Source organism: Heterodontus francisci, chromosome 1 (genome assembly GCF_036365525.1).
Source record: "Heterodontus francisci isolate sHetFra1 chromosome 1, sHetFra1.hap1, whole genome shotgun sequence".
Lineage (NCBI taxonomy): Eukaryota > Metazoa > Chordata > Chondrichthyes > Heterodontiformes > Heterodontidae > Heterodontus > Heterodontus francisci.
The window spans coordinates 75,262,358-75,278,574 of record NC_090371.1 but is presented as its reverse complement, the minus strand read 5'-3'; the positions used below and the strand labels follow the sequence as shown (position 1 = coordinate 75,278,574).

Genomic DNA, 16,217 nt, shown 5'->3' with positions numbered 1-16,217 from the left:
TCACAATTAAGGCATGAAAGAATAAGTATTGTTGGACAATGAATGCGAACTGCAATAGAACTTTATAACACAAAACAAATGGCAAATGTCAAACACCTACGACACCTCAAATGGGTCTACATGCCTTTCTTAATAAGTTTATGAGTGCTTCTATGAGGTATGACCCCCAGCGCTAGTAGCGGGGCTGGAGGCAGGCTGCCCCTTGGCCTGGGATAACTTCAGCTACCGTCCTCTAGTTGCCTGAAGCCTGGAGGGCCCCGGCTGTCTGAGGGTTTCCTGCACAGGTGCAGGACTCTCCTCAGGCATCGCGGCTACTGGAGCCGGGCTCACTGGCCAAAGGGCTGAGGAGCCGTTGTCCACACTCAGAGGGGTCTGTGGTGAGCCCCCAGTTGTGGAGGTCAGCCTCTCCTTCTCCCTTTCAAGGCTCACTTGACACTCCGTGCTGACCAGAGAAGGACGAGGAGCTGGAGAAGACTCCAGGCGCCTTGTCCTTCTCTCGCCTTGGCACTGCTGCACTGAGCTCACGGCCAAGGTCTGCACACATTAGTGGGATCTGGCTCTCCATAAGGGTCGCCAACCTCTCAGTGGAGGAAGCCATGCATTCACAGGCCTGAGACATGGCAGCAATCATGGATGGACTCCTTCATCATTTGCTCATGTCTGGCCATGGCCTCTGGCAGCTCTGCCATATGTTGCCTTACCTCTCTCAGTAACTCCAACATGTCCTGTGCTGTCGACACCAGAGGCTCGTCATCAGCCTTAGGCGCAGCATGGGCCTGGCCACCTACAGTACTCCAACTGTCAGTGACCATGGCTGTCTCATCCTCAACCAGCTGCCTGGGCATACAAAGAACAAAGATAATTACAGCACAGGAACAGGCCCTTCGGCCCTCCAAGCCTGCGCCGATCCAGATCCTCTCTCTAAACATGTCGCCTATTTTCTAAGGTTCTGTATCATGTGTGTGGTGCTCTCACCAGCTTGTGACCCTGATTCTACAGCCAAGCGGAAACCTGCCAAGGTAAACAGATCTGCACTGGTGGAAGGTGCAGGAGAGTCATGTGATGGTGCATCCTCTGACTGCTCCTCCTCAGAGGTTGGCAGCTGTTTCTCTTCAGTTGAAGCCTCCTGTGGACGCTGACCTGCATGAGAGAACATAAACATCTGTGGGTCAGGTTGTGCAGATCTTGTCATGCCAGCCATACGTGGTGTGGATCTCCAGAAGTGTGTTGGATGTCGAATGAAGAAAATCCTCATTCTCTTATGCGGAGACTCCAGTCTCACCATCCACTTTTGAGCGACCACTTTGGGTGCCCACAAGCTCCAGTGCCTCCTCCTCAGGCGTTGACAGAGGCCGAACATCTGGAATTCCTCAGCCATTCCTCGTGCTCTCCCTGTTGTCCTGTAAGTGGAAAGAGGGCGATAGTAAGAGCTCACAGGAAGAGTGAGAGTTCTGCTAGTGGCAGTCTCTCATCTCCTGCTGGGGTTTCTTACATGACTCCTCCCCATGTCCACTCTCAAGATAGGAATGGGGTGATCTGTGAATGAAAGTGGCCTGTGGCCAAGATGCAGCCTTGCATCTGGCAGGATGTGGTGATGCCTAACTCCCTTTGCCAGTGCCTTTATGATCACTCCCTCCCATGTCGTGCTGCCTCCTGCATAGCCACATTTAAGCCCCAAAGAGGAGAGAGGTGTGGAGCACTCACCTTGGCAGAACAATAGAGGTTGTTGACTGTCTTCCTGTACTGCATCCATGTTCGGGGGAGTAAACCCACAGCTGCTGACCTCCTCTGCGATCTCCATCCAGGCTTGCTTGGTCAGACGGGAGGATCTCTTTCCTGCCATCCCTGGGAAGAGGACCTCCCACCTTTCCCTTGCAGCCTGAAGAAGAATCTCCAGGGAGGCATCACTAAACCATGGAGCCACCTGGTATCTTGCCTCTGTCATAGTGCGCCGACCTTCTGCAGGGGTGGGGTGTGGTCCAGCAGTCACTACCACATCGGGTTCAACAGCTTTCAGCAAACAGTAAATCACTCAAAGGCAGCAATGCAAGCAGGGTTAGCATGGCTTTAAATATCGCGCCAGCACCTGCTCCGGAGTCATCTGACGCTACAATCAGTACGTCGGAGCCTGCCCCTATCGTGTAATTGGATAGGCCCCATGCATCGATTCTGATAATCGGCTGCCTTCTGCATGACAAGCAGCTATGCCGCCCACTTCTGGGTCCACCATGATAGAGTCACTAAATCCAGCCTGTAGTTCCTGGGAAAGCCTTGAAAGACTGTCTGATGATGCTAAACACTTAAGTTTGAGATACTTTAAATTACTAAAAAATTGGAACAAACTTGATTCACTTTCAAATTTAAAGTGGCTCTCCCCCAAACATAGCTATGATAATATTCAGTTGTAAGTAGAAATCAGGAGAGATTAGAAAGCTTGGTTGGAAAGATAAACTTTGAGAAGGAATCTAAAGGTGGTGAAACAGTGGAAGGCAGAGAGGTTTATGGAATGAATTCCAGACAGCAAGACTGAGACAATGGTAGAGTGAAGAGAAAGGAGGATGCACAAAAGGAATACATTAGAGAAATCAAGTCTAGAGGTGACAAAAGTGGAGATAAAGGTTTCTGCAGTAGGGAGGCTAAAGTTAGGGTGGGCTGAAGGGTTTGTTGAGGTGGTGGAAAAAAGTAATTTAGGTGATGGATAAAATGTGAAGTATGAAAGTTAACTCTGGGTTGAAAAGGACACCAAGGTTTTACTTCAGCCTTGAGTGCGTCGCTGAAGAGTGGAAGGGACACAGACCAGCGGCAAAGAGCTGCAGAATTTATGGCGAGGGCCAAAAACAATAGATTAGGCCTTCGCAATGTTCTGTTGGGGAAGTTGTGACTCATCAATGACTATGCACCAGAAAGTAAGTCTAACAACATAGAGGTGATCACTGGGTGAAAAGGCGGCCTCCTTGGCCCAGGAACTTTGAGGCTAACTGTAGCAGCTTCAGTGGTGTTCTGGCTAAGATCAACCAACTCAACAAAAATTATGACTCAACACTCATTGTATGGAGTATTTAGGTGCACAACCATTGGGAGATAGGGATAATGGCTGAGGATTTCCTCAGAACTACTCCCACTCCAATGTCCTAACTGCACCAGATGTTCAGTGAAAACCCCATTTTTACTTGTGAACAATGTTTCTGCCACATTTCCAGCTGCATTACAGCAGAGGAGCAGAAGAAGTTCTGAGGAACTTCCCAAATTGTATATTTTCAGCAGAAAAGGTTAACTTAACTGTGTGCGCATATACTGCTTAACTCTGCTCTTTGAGGATTCTTTTAAAAATAATTGTACAAACCATAGGTTTCTTGAAACTGTCCTCCACTGTAAAAAAGTTTAAGCATTGTTATAATGTGTACCACTAGAAAAGAAAGAGCTGATAGTTCCCAGATGGGAAAAGACTGTGCAGTATGACAGTTTTAATTCTTTCACTTCAATCTGAATAACCTTCAGCATTCCATAGTGATATGGACTGGATTTTCAAACCAGGGTCAGGAATCCGATGCCCGGATAATGTCCGGGTCCTGACCCCTTACCTCCACTGCGTTGCTCACGCAACGCTATTTTTAAATGCTAATGCCCTAATTGGGCAGAAAGCAAACTTGGTGCCCAATTAATGATGGAAAGCACTTCCAGGAGGCAGGAGCTGCCTGCCTGGCACCAGTGGCAAAGGCAGGTGGCAACCATGATGGGGCCTGTCACTGCCTTGCTGAAGAGACCAGGCAGTTCCTCAGAGGGCCAACACCATAAAGGGATGAGACAGAGAGGAATGGCCAGAACAGAGGTACTGCACACATTCTGGCGCAGGATACTGGAGGGCCCGATAATTTTAAACATAAAGCAAAGACTTTTCCTTCGCCCTGCAGCGAACCCGACAGCTGTGTGTGACCTTGCACTAGATTCTTCGGGCTCACCGAAATCTCCATTAAAAATTGTAGTGCCAACCTCCCTGGCCTGATAACAAGCTCCTAAAAGAGCTTAATGGACCGTTAATTGGATGACAACAGGTTCCCCTTTCTCTCCCCCCACACTGCCAACACTTTGAATATTGAAGACTGACCTGGAGGCGTCAGGATCCAGAGACGACCTACGGGACGGTAATTTTTAAATCGTGCATGCACCGGGCCCCAACCCCACTGGCGTTTGAAAATCTGTCCCATAGTATTACACACCAACAGACTGCATCACAGAACAGCAAGCTGCTGGTCCATGCCAATAATTTGGCCACATAATGAACTCTTTAGCCCCTGAAAAAATATGCTGAACAGAGGTTCTGTACAGGTAAGAAGGAAGGGAGGAACAGTTGGAGCATCAATCATTGCTCTTGCATAAATTTTTGAACAGCTAATTACTGAGTGACATTCACAGAACTGGGAGCAGATTTTCAACACAAAGCTTTAGGTATTGGGAGTTCATACAAGGACAGACTATTCAGGCCTCACAGGAATTTTCCATGCATTCATTTCATAAAATTTAAAGTTTGTAGAATCCTCCCTTCTTGAATGCATAACCTGTATCCAAAGTTAGCTGTTCAGTGCTTTTCAAAAAGACTTGCATTTACATAGCGCCTTTCATGACCTCAGGATGTCCCATGGCGCTTTAGAGCCAATTAAGTGCTTTTGAAGTGTAGTCACTGTTGCATTGTAGGAAAGTCTTGTATATATTGAAACTTGTCCCATGGATGAGATATTAAACTGAAGCCCAGTCTGCCCCCTCAGATGGATGTAAAAGATTCTATAGCACTATTTTGCAGAGCAGCAGGGGATCGATCCTTAATGTCTTGGCCAATATTTATCCCTCAACCAGCACATAAAAAACATTATCTGGTCATTGTCCCATTGCTATTTGCGGAACCTTGCTGAATGCCGATCAGTTGCTGCATTTCCTACATTACAGCAATGACTAAACGTCAACAAGTACTTAGTTAGCTGATCTCAGCTGAGTGCCATAATGCTTGCTACAATTGACTAGAGTTAGAGGGGGGGAAAAAATCAGGCCTATTTCTTGTTCTTGATTGTGATGCCCAGTGGCTGCTAGTGGAAATGCATCTGTCTAAATATGAGGTGAGAACAGGATTAGCTTCTGCTGTTGAACGTTGTGCTGCCATTCACAGTCAAGGCTCACACGTGGATAATGGCTACTTTAGCAAAGTGCCAGGTGATGGCTGGTACCAAAGCAACTGTACCCCAGCAGAAACTTAATGTCTTCAGGAGGAGGGTCGAAAATCGGCAAGAACATTTTTGAATAAAACAAATGTTATCATTGTATTCTTAATCGAACCATTTCATGCTTACGCGATGCTTGAACTGTAATCATAGCCATTAAGCACGCCAAGAATTTCACACTAGTGAGATGAAATACACAATATTCAAAAACAGCAAGAACAAAATGACAGATTTGTGGCCAAGTAACTAGTTCCATTTCAGCAAACAATATTAATAAGCACCCAGGAGACAGTCTCACTCAACACAATACTTTGCTTGCTATTTGGTTTTTAAATATCAAATTTTCTGGGTCCCTGTTAAAAGCTTCCAAGTACTTTATATCAACAAGTACCAAAAGGAAATGAGAACACATTGATTTATTATTAAGATTATAGCTGTATGTGACCTGAGTCAGCTTAAGGCAAGCAAGAAGAGCTTCCCTAATGGTTCAATGGGTAATGTTCCTCCTGGTCCACAAGCAGTAATGTAAAGGCACTTCAATTATGGATCCAGCCCTTCTTGCCTCCTTTTACTTGCCAGGTTTCCCGAGGTCAGGGATACCTGGTCAACGTGAATTAAAAATAGAGAGCCTGTTAAAATGGAGGCAAGCAACCTCCTTTAAAGCTTTCAATGACCAACCCACCTCCAGAGAGAAGATTGGTCACCTGTTCCCACTCCCACCTCCATTAAAACTGGAGGTGGGTGGGTTTGAAGCGTCTTGGGTCCGGGCTTGAAATCTTTTAAATTTAAACTTCCCATTTAACCCTAACTCACCCATTTTTGGGGGTTAAAATTACTCCCATGATCTGTGCTGAGTTGATGAATGTCTGTTACAGTTGGGAAGGTATAATTGGCCTCAGTGCTGTTGGGCTAGGGAGGGAGGAACCAGCCCAATCTGATCATTATTCTGTAACCTCTCCTCATGCGTAAGTATCAACATCAGATAAAGATAAAATGGGGTTTGGCGACAATACCACCAATTGTCAAATACCTTGCCGGCACTTGCTGCCTTTGATTACACATATATACTGGTCATTTGAGTATCATTGGGATGCTGGCCTTTGTCAAACTTTACCTAGCCAAGAATCATATGTTTTCAGAATGAGGGCAGAAAACTGGGGAAAAAATTCAGGCAACAACACATCGGTTTCTTCTTAATTTTAGCTAAAAAAAATGCTCCGAGCCATAATTGACTCTGAGAAAAAGAACCTGTTTTATAAAGTCATCATTAGCAGTACTGGAGGTCACTGTGACAAACTGGTAATTAGATTTTCATATCATTCAAAGTAGCAAGTACAGGCCCTTCTAAGCTTAAGAAAAATACATGATCTGAAATTCTGTTTATCAGAAGACTAATTTATTTTGGTCTGAAGCCTGTGGCTCAGAGAAAAAATGTGAAGAATTTCCTGCCATAAAAATATGATTTGAGTGTGAAGAGCAGCCAAATGAAAAAAACAAACACACAGAAAAGTCCAATTACCAAGCCAAAGTCCTACTGATGTTTTCTTTTCTGAATAAATACAAATTAATTTCAAATTTAACCACAAACAAGAAGAAACAGTTACCAGTATAAAGATAGGTTGATAACCAGCCTAATTTTTTTTTTAAGAGATACAGCACTGAAACAGGCCCTTCGGCCCACCGAGTCTGTGCCGACCACCAACCACCCATTTATACTAATCCTACACTAATCCCATATTCCTACCACATCCCCACCTGTCCCGATATTTCCCGACCACCTACCTATACTAGGGGAAATTTACAATGGCCAATTTACCTAACAACCTGCAAGTCTTTGGCATGTGGGAGGAAACTGGAGCACCCGGAGGAAACCCATGCAGACACAGGGAGAACTTGCAAACTCCACACAGGCAGTACCCAGTATTGAACCCGGGTAGCTGGAGCTGTGAGGCTGCAGTGCTAACCACTGCGCCACTGTGCCGCCCCCGTTTGTACAACAAACACACAAAATACTGGGTATAGACTTGCCAAGGACAAGATTATCCTGTGGGCTTCAGGTCCTTGACATCAGGACCAAATGATGATCCAGAGCCAAACTTGCCAAAGCCAGGCTGGGGCAGCTACTTTTCCAGAGGCAGCCTCGTCACTGGTCACATCCGCATTCGCCATTCTATTAAGGATGGTGGGTGGGCTCCCTATGCTTCAGGCCCATTCACAGCCACCTGTGCAGGGCCAAAGACACTTTCTATGCAAATGCCAAGTCCCCCTTTGCCCCGCTGACCCTCTTATGGGGCCAGAGTGAGGTCCTGGGGCAGCCATGACTAGCTCCCCACTCTGTACCCACCTCCCTTCAGCTGATCAGAAATGAAAAGCTTCTGAAACCCGTAACCCCCACTTCAAAATTCCACACTCCCCCTCCAACAAGCTCTTAATGACCTTTATAACTACTTTAATTGGCCTTAAGGAGGTGAGTAGGATCACTGTCCCGCACTCCCCCAGCCCTAGTGAACATTGCCAGCACTGGGAACGGCGTCTTGAAACTGAAACTGCCAGTGCCGGTATTTTCTAGCCTCCCTGCCTTCGTTCCTGATCTCACGGCGGGGGAGGCCAGAAATTCAGCACTAGATGTCAGATCAATATGGTTTTTCTCTTTACAGGTGCTGACGGACTAGCTGAGTATTTTAACGCTGCCCAACTGGCAGAAACCAGGTGGGCAAGCAGTTCAAGTTGGCACAGAAACTTACTCCCACTGATCCTGCTACCTTCTGAAATTTTAACCAGTTCTGTTGAGCAGGCCAGAGAAACAACCATTGGATGGTAGGAGTTCCTTCTTTAAAGATGCCGATTGTGCTCCAATGACCTAAGTGGGACCCGAACTGAAATTTTAACGTGAGTCCTGTGAAGGGAACATAGGAACATAGTGGGGTAGAAAATTCTAAAGATTCGCCACCATCTGAGTGAAGAAAGTCCTCCTTGTCTCAGGCTTAAATGGCCTACCCCTTATTCTGAGACTATATCCCCTGGTTCAAGCCATCAAGGCTTCGCCAGCATGCCAAGAAGATGGCATGAGCATCAGGGCCAAAAGGAGGTGACAACATGTTACCTTTTGTTGTTTCCTCAAGGAAACCTTGATCCCCCTCTGCCCAGGCATCTGTCCCCATCCCCTGAGCATGATGCCCTCTTACCAGACTAACTCTGATCTTCAGGTCCCTGGCACTCAAAATCCTGCTCTCACCCACCGTCTAACATGCTGGGTTCAGCCACAAAACTGACAGGACCTATGCAGGTGAGGCCTACGAGTTAAAATCATCCAGCTTCACGCTGTGGCAGCCTGGACAGTCTACCATCTAGCTCGGACCCTGCCCTCAAGATTCCTGTTGGAAATTTATTTCAGATTTTCAGTTTTATAGTTTCTGCTTTAGTCTAACATGTATATTCAGCATCACAAAACATGGTACAAAAGTTCCAGTATTGTTCCAACTATAATTCTGCATCTTCCTTCCACATAACCTAATATATGGGGAAAAATAAATATGCTTCACTCAAAACTTGGATAGATCCACAGTCCCCAGAGCATGACTATCCTAAATTAGCAAACTTCAAATGAAAGCATGGATCCTGAACTAATAAGCAGCCACAATTTGTATTTATATAGTACCTTTAACACAGAAAAACATCCCAAAGAGCATCGCAGAAGCGTAAGGAAAATGGATGCAGTCAAAAGGAGACATTAAGATGGGTTACCAAAAATCTGGTCAGAAAGGAGGGTTTTAGGAGGGTGTTAAAAGTGCAGAGATAGAAAGTAGAAGGTAAGGGTGTTTAGAGAGGGAAAGGGAGAGCTTGGGGTCTTAACAGCTGTTGCTATGGCTGTCAGAAGAGGGGCAAAGGGAGGAGAGCTTCCAATAGAGGCCAGAGTTAGAGGAATGGAGAGTTTGACCAATACTGGAGGATGGCTCAAAAACCAAAGCTCTTGGACATATTGGCATGGAGAGAATAGGGGAAGGTGAAGCATCAAGCTTCTTCCCAAGGTGAAGTCTAGTACCATAGAATCATAGAAAGTTTACAGCCTAGAAAGAGACCACTTGGCCCATCTTGTCTATGCCGGCCAAAAATAGAACCACCCAGCCTAATCCCACTTTCCAGCATTTGGTCCATAGCCCTGCAGGTTATGCGACTTCAGGTGCACATCCAGGCACCTTTTAAATGAGATGAGATTCTCTGCCTCTACCACCCTTTCAGGCACTGAGTTCCAGACCCCCACCACCCTCTGGGTAAAAAAACCTTATCCTCATCTTCTCTCTAAACCTTCTACCAATCACTTTAAATCTATGCCCCCTCGTCACTGACCTCTCTGCTAAGGTAAATAGGCCCTTCACTCTATCCAGGACCCTCACAACTTTGTAAATTGTAATCAGATCTCCACTCAGCCTTCTCTGTTCCAAGGAGAACAACCCCAGCCTAACCAATCTTTCCTCATAGCTGCAATTTGCCTGTCCTGGCAACATCCTCGTAAATCTCTTCTAGTGCAATTACATCCTTTCTGTCCTGAGGTGACCAGAACTACACATAGTACTCAAGTTGTGGCCTAACTAATGATTTATACAGTTCCAGCATAACCTCCCTTTGATAATATTTTATGCCTCGGCTAATAAAGGAACTGATTCCAAATGCCTTCTAAATCACCTTATTGACCTGTCCTGCTACCTTCAGGGATCAGTGGACATTCACTCCAAGGTCCCTCACTTCCTCTACACCTCGTTGTATCTTCCCATTTCTTGTGTATTCCTTTGCCTTGTTTGACCTCCCCAAATGCATCACCACACACATAGGACCTAGTACTGAGCCCTGCAGAACACAATTGGAAACAGCCTTCCTGTCGCTAAAACACCCATCAACAATTACCCTTTGTTTCCTGTCACTGAACCAATTTTGTATCCAGCTTGCTACATTCCCCTGGATCACATGGGCTTTTATTTTTTTAACCAGTCTGCCATGTGAGGACCTTGTCAAGAGCCTTGCTAAAAATCCTTGTAGACCACATCAACTGCACTACCCTCATGAATCCTCCTTGTTACTTCCTCAAAAAATTCAATGCAGTTAGTCAGACATGACTTCCCTTGATTAATCCATGCCTTTCTAAGTCATAGCTTATCCGGTCTCTCAGAACTGATTCCAATAATTTGTCCACTACTGAAGTTAGATTAAGTGGCCTGTAATAATTTGGTCTATCCCTTGCTCCCTCTTTAAATCAAGGTACAACGTTACAGACCTCCAAAGCTCCAGCACAACACCTGTACCCAGTGAGGATTGGAAAATGATGGTCAGACCTTCTGCCATTTTTCCCTGGCTTCTTTTGACAGCTTGGAATACATATCATCTGGTCCTGGTGATTTATAGAATCATAGAAAGTTTAAGGCACAGAAAGAAGCCCCCTTGTCACTGACCTCTCTGTTAAGGTAAATAGTCCCTTCCCATCCACTCTATCCAGGACCCTCAAAATTTTGTACATTTCAATCAGATCTCCCCTCAACCTTCTCTGTTCCAAGGAGAACAACTCCAGCCTATCCAATCTTTCCTCATAGCTGCATTTTTCCAGTCCTGGCAACATCCTTGTAAATCTCCTCTATACCCTCTCTAGTGCAATTACATCCTTTCTGTAATGAGGTGACCAGAACTGCACATAATACTCAAGTTGTGGCCAAACCAATGAGTTATACAGTTCCAGCATAACCTCCCTGCTCTTGTATTCTATACCTTGGCTAATAATGGAAAGGATTCCATACGCCTTCTTAACCACCTTAATCGACCTGTCTTGCTACCTTCAGGGATCTGTGGACATTCACTCCAAGGTCCCTCACTTCCTCTACACTTTTCAGTATTTTCACATTAAACGTGTATTACTTTGCCTTGTTTGACCTCCCCAACTGCATCACCTCACACTTCTCCAGGTTGAATTCCCTTTGCCACTTTTCTGTCCATCTGACCAGACCATCAATATCTTCCTCAAGACTACAGCTATCCTCCTCACTATCTACCACACGGCCAATCTTTATGTCGTCTGAAAACTTCTTGATCATGCCCCCTACATTTACATCCAAATTGTTAATAAACACCACAAAAAGGAGAGGGACCCAGTACTGAGTCCTGCAGAACGCCACTGGAAACAGCCCTCCAGTTGCTAAAACAACCATCAACAATTACGCTTTGTTTCCTGCCACTGAGCCAATTTTGTATCCATCTTGCTGCATTTCCCTGGATCCCATGGGATTTTATTTTTTTAACCAGTCTGACATGTGGGACCTTGTCAAAAGCCTTGATAAAATCCATGTAGACTACATCAACTGTACTACCCTCATCTATCTTCCCTGTTACTTCTTCAAAAAATTCGATCAAGTTGGTCAAACAAGATCTTCCCTTAACAAATCCATGCTGACTATCCTTGATTAACTTATGCCTTTCGAAGTGACAGTATATCCAGTCTCTCAGAATAGATTCCAATAATTTTCCCACTACTGAGGCTAGACTGGCCTGTAATTATTCGGTCAATCCTTCGCTCCTTTTTTAAAGAGTGGTAAAACGTTAGCAATTCTCTAATCCTCTGGCACCACAACTGTATCCAGTGAGGACTGGAAAATAATGGTCAGACCCTCTGTTCTTTCCTCTCTTGCTTCTTTTCACAGCCTGGGATACACTTCATCTGGCCCTGGTGATTTATCAACTTTCAAGGATGCTAAGCCCATTAATACTTCCTCTCTCCCTAGTTTATCATATTCAATACTTCACACTCTTCCTCCTTAACTACAATATCTGAATCATCCCCCTCTTTTGTGAAGACAGATGCAAAGTATTCATTAAGAACCATACCAATATCGTCCGCTCCCATACATAGGTTACCTTTTTGGTCTTTTATGGACCCTACTTTCTCCTTAGTTATCCTCTTACTCTTAATGTATTGATAAAACATCTTTGGGTTCACCTTGATTTTGCTTGCCAATAGTCTTTCATGCCCTCTCTTTGCTTTCCTAATTTCCTTTTTGATTTCACCCTTCCAGTTTCTATACTCCTCTCAGCTTTCTGTAGTATTGAGTTCTCGGAGTCAGACATAAGCTTTCCTTTTCTGCCTTATCTTATCCTGAAGCTCCTTGACATCCATGGGGTTCTAGATTTGGCTGTCTCACCCTTTTTCTTTGTGGGAACATGTTTACCCTGAACTCCTTGAATCTCCCCTTTGAATGCCTCCCACTGTTCTGACACTGATTTACCTTCAAGTAGCTGTTTCCAGTCCACTTTCACTAAATCACTCCTCAGTTTAGTAAAATTAGCCTTGCCCCAATTGAGAACTCTAACTCCTGTTCTATCTCTGTCCTTTTCCATAATTATGTTAAAACTGACTGAATTATGATCAGTACCACCAAAATGCTCTCCCACTGCCACTCCTTCCACCTGCCCATCTTAATTTCCTAAAACTAAGTCTAAAACTGCACCCTCGCTTGTTGGGCTTGCTACATACTGGGCAAAAAAGTTCTCCTGAATGCACCTCAAGAATTCTGCTCCCTCAATTCCTTTCACACAAAAACGATCACAGTTAATATTGGGATAATTAAAATCCCCTATTATTACTGCCCTATTGTTGTTGCATTCCCAGAGATTTGCCTACATATCTGCTCTTCTATCTCCTTCTGACTGTTTGGGGGTCTATAGTACACTCCCAGCAGTGTGATTGCCCCTTTTTTGTTCCTTAGCTCAATCTATATAGCCTCATTTGATGATCCTTCCAACATATCATCCCTCCTCACAGCTGCAATAGTTTCCTTGACCAAAATTGCCACTCGCCCTCCTTTCTTACCCCCCTCCCTTTCGCATCTGAAAATCCTGTAACCAGGATTGTTGAGCTGCCATTCCTGTCCCTCCTTAAGCCATGTTTCTGTAATAGCTATGATATCATACTGCCACATGTCTATCTGTGCCCTCAGCGCATCTGCTTTATTTGCCATACTCCTCGCATTGAAATAGATACCCTTGAGCACTAACAAACTCTTTTTTATTTTCTAACCCTCGTTTCTTCTGTCTTCCAGACTCATCCATTAATTTCCCGCCTTCCATTTTAATTTCTGATTTTGTCCCAGCTGAGTCTACCCTCAGGTCCCCATCCCCCTACCAAACTAGTTTAAACTCTCCCCAATAGCACTAGCAAAACGTCCCGCAAGGAACTCAGTCCCGGCTCTGTTCAGGTGCAACCTATCTGTCCTGTACAGGTCCCATCTCCCTCAGAGCTGGTCCCAATATCCCAGGGCTCTGAAGCCCTCCTGCACCATCTTTCCAGCCATGCATTCATCCATCTTATCCTTATATTTCTATACTCACTTGCACGTAGCACTGGGAGTAATCCAGAGATTACTACTTTTGAGGTCCTGCTTGCTAATTTCTTACCTAGCTCCCCAAATTCTGACTGCAAGACCACATTCCTCTTTCTACCTATGTTGTTGGTTCCAATGTGGACGGCAACTGCTGGCTGTTCACCCTCCCCCTTCAGGATGTTCTGCAGCCACTCAGTGACATCCTTCACCCTGGCACCAGGGAGGCAACACACCATCCTGGATTCACGTCTGTGGCCACAGAAACGCCTGTCTGTTCCCCTGACTATTGAATCACCTATCACTGTGGCTCTTCCAGTTTTCCCTGTACCCCACTGTGCAGCTGAGCCACCCGTGGTGACATGGACTTGTCTCTGGCTGCACTCCCCAGGTGAAGCATCACTTTCCTCAGTATTCAGAATCGAATACCTGTTGGAGAGTGAGATGCGCTCAGGGATCTCTTGCACTACCTGCCTGATTCTTTTTGACTGTTTGGTGGTCACCTATTCCCTCTCTCCCTGCATACTCTTAAGCTGTGGGGTGACCACATCTATAAAAGTGCTATCCACGAAGCTCTCAACCTCATGAATTCACCGCAGTGTTGCCAGCTGCTGCTCAAGTTCCAAAACCCGGAGCTCAAGCTGCTTGAATTGACAATACTTCCTACACAAATGGTTCTCCAAGATACGAGAAGCATCCTGGAGCTCCCACACAGCACAGGAGGTGCACTCTCAAGGTTGAAGCAACCCTGCCATTCCTTTATTTATCAGCTGACCCTTTGCTACTGCTTAAAAATAAACCTTACCAATACTACAACAGCTTAGAATTATTAATAAAACCTTAATAGCACTGATAAATTCTACTACAAATAATACAGCTCCCTAGTTAAAATAAACCTTACTCAAAAAAAATGCCAGTGACTCACTTGTTCCTTATTATTAAGCTATTTATACATGCACCCTAACAGTCATGTACTAACCCAGCTATTTAGAGATATTCCCTAACAGCAGTTACTCACCAACCAATCACCTTGCAGCTTTCCTGTGACGTCACTGCTCACTTTGTTTTTAAACTCTGGCGCGCCTGGGCTCCATTCTACTGCTCTCCTGGAAGGTAAGTGCTCTAGGGTGCAATTCTTGGGCTCTATTTGTCTGCTCCTCGTTCTGTGTTCTTCCTGCAGGTCTGTTGCTCACCTGAAAGGTAAGTGCACTTTCAAGGATGCTAATCCCCTTAATAATTCCTCTATCCCTATGTTTATCACATTCAATACTTCACACTCCTCCTTAACTACAATGTTAACATTGTCCCCCTCTTTTGTGAAGATAGATGCAAAGCATTCAGAACCATACCCATATCTTCCACCTCTGCACACAGGTTATGCATTTGGTCTTTTATGGGCCCTACTCTTTCCTTAGTTATCCTCTTACTCTTAATATATTGACAAAACATATTTGGGTTCTTATTGATTTTACTTGTCAATATTCTTTCATGCCCTCTCTTGCTTTCCTAATGTCCTTTTTGATTTCACCCATCCATGTTCTATACTCCTCTTGACTTTCTGTTGCATTGAGTTCTAGGTGTCTGACATAAGCTTTCCTTTTGAGATCCATGGGGCTTTAGATTTGGCTGTCCCCTTTTCTTTGTGGGAACATGTTTATTCTGAACCCCCTGAATCTCCACTTTGCCTCCCACTGCTCTGACACTGATTTACCTTCAAATAGCTGTTTCCAGTCCATTTTTGCTAAATCACTTCTCAGCTTAGTAAAATTGGCCTTGCCCCAATTTAGAACCAGCCTGCTCATATCTCTTATCCTGCTTTTCATTCATTCTCACACAGCCTTGGGTGTTAGAAGAAGAGTTTGGAGAGGTGACTGATGACATAGCCAAATAAATGTGTTTCCAAAGGATTTCGGAGGTGTTGGAAGATATGGGGAGGTGGAAGGGAATAAGAGACTACTGGAGTGTGATGGCTGAAAGCTGTGATATTTATGTTAAAACAGCAGGATGGGGAGAACAGCAACCAACTTTAAATGTACAAATGTTGAATTATCAGATGCAAAGTGCAATGGAAATACTTTAAATGTGCTGCTGCCAATTGACACATTTCTCAATGTCAATCTTTCAAAAACTTGTTTTGTCACAGCAATAAGATATTGTCATACATCGTCTGAGGCACTGAATAAACACCAATCAGATCATTGGAGAATGGAATTCATCTCTCTCTAAATAGCTACACTAACTCTGGCAGAAAACAATCCCTATTAAAAAAAACTACTTTAAAGCTAAAAATAACATGAGCAGGGTGGGTCAACCTTCAGATTTGAGCCTTGTGGTTTAATGTGGCAGGCAAACCCATACTTGATGGTATTGAATGTAGGCATAGTTTATTGGGCTCGCCTGAGGCAGAAAGCTATCTGAATCTCAGAATAGAGCTGGTGTGGGAAAGTAATTGTATTAGGACCAGGTTGGAGACGAACTGTTACCCTCAAGGATTTCCTCCTTAAATGGCTTTGCCACCAGAAGTGGCATCTATTTGCTGCCCCATGATGTCAGATTTTCAAAACCAACTCATTGGGCTGAATTTTATTCAGGTGCCGTGCTCTGTGGCGGCGCCCTTTAAACTCAGCAAGGTGCCCGCATTCAGCGGCTGCCG

At 44.8% G+C, this 16,217-nt stretch overlaps 1 protein-coding gene across 9 annotated transcripts in view; it reads right to left on the bottom strand.

The window, feature by feature from the left end:
- The window catches only part of pdzd2 (PDZ domain containing 2), a 632,977-nt gene that overhangs the window by 284,485 nt on the left and 332,275 nt on the right, over positions 1-16,217 (bottom strand). Inside the window, exon 1 of one of the 9 annotated variants that reach the window (XM_068032088.1) lies at positions 14,583-14,640. The exons of the other annotated variants lie outside the window; for them this stretch is intronic. The gene's annotated coding sequence lies outside the window, so the exon portion shown is untranslated. Of the gene's footprint in view, positions 1-14,582; positions 14,641-16,217 lie in introns of those variants that run through there. 9 annotated transcript variants of the gene reach the window in all.